The sequence below is a fragment of the Mandrillus leucophaeus genome, unplaced genomic scaffold, assembly GCF_000951045.1.
Source record: "Mandrillus leucophaeus isolate KB7577 unplaced genomic scaffold, Mleu.le_1.0 Scaffold77, whole genome shotgun sequence".
Lineage (NCBI taxonomy): Eukaryota > Metazoa > Chordata > Mammalia > Primates > Cercopithecidae > Mandrillus > Mandrillus leucophaeus.
The window spans coordinates 4,332,386-4,336,569 of record NW_012108363.1 but is presented as its reverse complement, the minus strand read 5'-3'; the positions used below and the strand labels follow the sequence as shown (position 1 = coordinate 4,336,569).

Below are 4,184 nucleotides of genomic sequence, written 5' to 3'. Positions count from 1 at the left end.
GCGGAGTGCTTTCCGCACCGCCTCCGGTGCGTGGGCGGGAGACATAAGCCTCGCCAAATCGGTACAGCCCGGCTCCGGCGGCTATGGAGAGGCGTCCCGCGGCGACACCTGTACGCGCACTGTGACACGCGCCATTCTGACACACGTGCTCTCTCACTCCCAGACACCACGGGTCGCACGCGCTCACACCCACACTCACCTGCAGGGACCACGTGGGAGAATTTGAAGGCCTGATCCTGCCCCGGTGCCTTCGCTGTAGCAACGATGCGAAAATTCGTTTTAACCCCGTCACTGACTGGACTGACTAGACTGTCAACTCCTTGGCGTCCGGTATGGCTCAGCGGTGCTCAGCACCGAGTGCAGGCACTCAGACCCCTGTGGAGTCAGTGAGTGGATGAATGAATGTATTGGAACTGTTCACTGAGTATCTGTAACAATTTTGATCCCATGGTTTGATACAAAGAATTTTATTGCAGTATGAAACCCGGTCTTGGCCTAAGATTCAAAACAGGTTAATGTATATTTTCCCCTCCCCAAAGTAGAGGAATTCCACTTTTTCTGTCTCTGTGCCAGTCTCTATCACAGATGCACAATCCTACCCTAATTTAAATGTCACCACCTTTTAGGGCAGGAACTGTTCCCCACAATACATAGCCTGAAGCATATTTTGTGTTTACACAACGACAGTCTTCTGGGCTTGACAAAACTTATCATACCCCTGGGCTTGACAAGACTTCTCATTCCCCGTTTGTCTGCCACTGCCTCACCACGACCTTCTGCAACCCCCACTTCTATCTCCCCTGTCTTCCACCACCACCAAAACCCCTCCACTGTTTTTCGCTTTCTCTTTTCGTTAGTTCCTGGGGAGCCAGTTGCTATGAGAACCTAGCCTGGCCTTAGATGTTGAAAGAGCCAGTGGAAGATACACACCCAGTGATGGGTAAGATGTTGCAACTATACAGGGTCATGCTGAAATTGTGAAGCCTCAACTTCTTCATGTGCAAGAGAAATTAATGTACTGTAATCTCGATGTCTGTGTTGAGGACCCTCCTTGAAAATTCAAGTCTCTGGCCTCTGTTCTTTGAATGGTAAACCCCCAATTCTGAACACTCTTGTATCTTGCTAAAATTGTGAAAGCCAGCTCTGTATTTAGAAAATGCAACCCCTGGAGGTATCAGTCAACCAAACTCAGAGTAACTTGCCTTCCATTAGTCTGAAAGCTCTGTAGGAATCAAGTGTTTAAAATGTGTGGGAATTGTGTACATAACTCACTATAACCACCTTTCATCCAGGTGCCTCAGACTACTTCACCATAGTCATTAAGCCTGTTACATACCAGGGAGGCAGTTCGTGAGTCTCTTTATCTAGCCTAGTAAGTAAAAAAAGTACAGAGGTCACATGAATAATGACTGGCATAGGAAATGGACCAAGATAGCAAGACCTTATCCCTTGATCCCCTCCCTGTTTTAAAAACTTTGCATCTGACTGAGTCAAGAAAACCTAAGGCCAGAAACAGATTACAAAGAAGTCAAAATGAACATAACACTAAATTCTAACTTGATTTGTTATTCTTGTATAAATGGCAGAATCCTGAAAATGTGGTTCTTACAAGAAGTATGGTTGCTGGATTTGCGTGGTTTTTTGTTTGTTTGTTTGTTTTTGAGATGGGAGTTTCACTCTTGTTGCCCAGGCTGGAGTGCAGTGGTGTGATCTTGGCTCACCACAACCTCCGCCTCCCGGGTTCAAGCAGTTCTCCTGCCTCAGCCTCCCGAGTAGCTGGGATTACAGCCATGTGCCACCACACCGGGCTAATTTTGTGTTTTTACTAGAGATGGGGTTTCTCCATGTTGGTCAGGCTGGTCTCTAACTGGATTTGTGTTTTAAACGGAGGAGAGGCCTACTTCAGCTCTTACCTTTCCTTTTTTTAAAGTGGGGGAAATGGCTTCAAAGCCCTGTAACCCTCACTATGAGTATTCTGGACTTGTAAAAGCAGGAAGAAGTCACATGTCTTTTTACCTTTTAACTTAATAGCAGCTGCCTGTAAATGCTGAAGTTCAAAACAAGTAAAGAAAATTACTCTGGTAATGAAAGGGTTACTGCTATTATAGTGCTGCTAATCCAGTTATGGGAAAGCTCCACATTGCCAGAAGCAGGTAATCAAACAGAACTAAAAAGAAACGCAAAAGAAAAAAGAAGTGGGGGTGGGCCGGGTGAAGAGAGAGCAGCTCAAATAAAAGAGCTCAATCAAGTGTAGAGGAAGTACTTTCTAGAGGCACCCAAACCCACCCGAATCAGGAAAAGCCAGGAGCTAAATTTGTCATTAAGCACCTGGAAGAAAATGTCTAAATACCACAGCTCGGTCATAAAAGGAACTTGCCCAGGGTGCTAGAAGGAAAGAAGTGGTATGTTTATAACTGCCCAATGGCAGACTATTCAGGAATTGAAAGGTTATCTTCCTTCCTGTCTAAATGCATCCAACATTGAGGAGGAAGTCAGCACAAAGTTTGAAAGAGTGCATATATGCTCCAGTTCTAGCCATTCCAAAAGGCTCGCTCTTGAATTCCTGATACAGCCAACTATTGCTAATAGTCACATAGAAATAGTCTTCTGTTGCAAATCCGCAGACAACTGATGGCCAGTTTATTATGCACTGCCTTCTAAATCTAGAGAATATCATATAACGGATTTCACATGATGGGGCCAAAATCCAAAGAACCATGGATAGCCAACACTGGGAGTATGAGGGAGAATTTTCATGTCTTCATTTATTCACACACTTTTTTGTTCCTAATGTTTTCTGGGCACTTTGAGGTTTTCTTTATCCAATTCAAACAACCAGATATTCAAAGATATCTAATTCAATAATCAACTTCCTAATTAGAAGAGTCTAGATAATATATAGAAGCCATTCAACCTGGCTACCCTCCTGGTTTAATTTTGAGAGCCAACTCTACAAGGAAAACTATAGTTTTGTTAGGCAACATTATGCAGTAAAGGGAGGTTCGCTCTATTTTTCATGTATATATGTGTGTGTGTATATATATATACACACACACAGCTTATTTGACATATAATCCACCTGTTTAAAAGTGTACAACTCAGTGGTTTTTAGTATATTTGCAGAGTTGTATAACCATCACCACAATCAATTTCAGAACATTTCATCATAACCTCCCGCTGGGGAAAAGAAAACCCATATCCATTAGCAGTTACTTACCTTCTTGTCCCAGCCCTAAGCAATCATTAATCGTTCTGCAATCACTAATCTTTCTGTCAGATTTGCATGTTCTGGACATGTCACATAAAGGGGATTATACAATATGTAGTATTTTGTGTCTGGTTTATTTTACTTAACATAATCTTTTAGGTCCATGCATGTGTAGCATGTATTGGTACTTAATTTTCTTTTCTTGCCAGATAAAATTCCATTGTATAGATAGATATATCATGTTTTGTTTATTCATTCATGAGTTGATGGACACTTGAGTTATTTCCACTTTTTGACGTTTATGAGTAATGCTGTTACGAACATTCACGTACAAGTTGTTGTGTGGACACATTTTCATTTGTCCTGGTAGAATTGCTGGGTCGTATGGTAACTCTATGGTTTCGCTTTTTGAGGAACTGCCAAATAGTCTTCCAAAGCAGCTGCATCATTTTACATTCCCACCAGCAGTATATGAGGAGAGATTTACTTTTGGATTCAGATGCCTCCTATCTGTTAACTATGGGACCCTGTGCCAAGTGTATGTAACTTAAGAACACCTCCATTTATTGTCTGTAAAATAGGGATGGTGATAGTATCTACTTTGCAGAGTTGTTGTGAAAAATAAATGAAATGATGTGTGCTAAAATTCTTTGTACCTCAATATTATGTATGCAATATTCAGATAAGGCTTACAGCTCTTACACTGTGACCAGGTCCTGGATTCTTTTTATGTCTCACGTTCTCTTTCTTGTGTTGGCTAAATCTTCCATTGGTTCTTTCTTTTTGTATCCCAGATAGCTGCCAGTAAATCCCTGGGATTACAGGTTTCCTTTTTTAGGTCTAGCAGGAAAGAGAAACTTTGCTCTTCCCATGGTTCAATCAAAACCTCTGGTGTTTAGGCTTACCCCTGATTGGCCCAATGTGGCTCAATCAAGACCTCTGGTGTTTAATCTTACCTTCTGTACTATGAGGTACA

General features: G+C 42.2%; 1 protein-coding gene across 2 annotated transcripts in view; it reads right to left on the bottom strand.

The window, feature by feature from the left end:
• RNF145 (ring finger protein 145) overlaps positions 1–404 on the bottom strand; it is a 52,003-nt gene extending 51,599 nt beyond the window's left edge. Inside the window, exon 1 of one of the 2 annotated variants that reach the window (XM_011966688.1) lies at positions 200–404. The gene's annotated coding sequence lies outside the window, so the exon portion shown is untranslated. The remainder of the gene's footprint in view (positions 1–199) is intronic. The other variant, XM_011966690.1, reaches the window with a different exon arrangement.
• Positions 405–4,184: the final 3,780 nt, after the last annotated feature.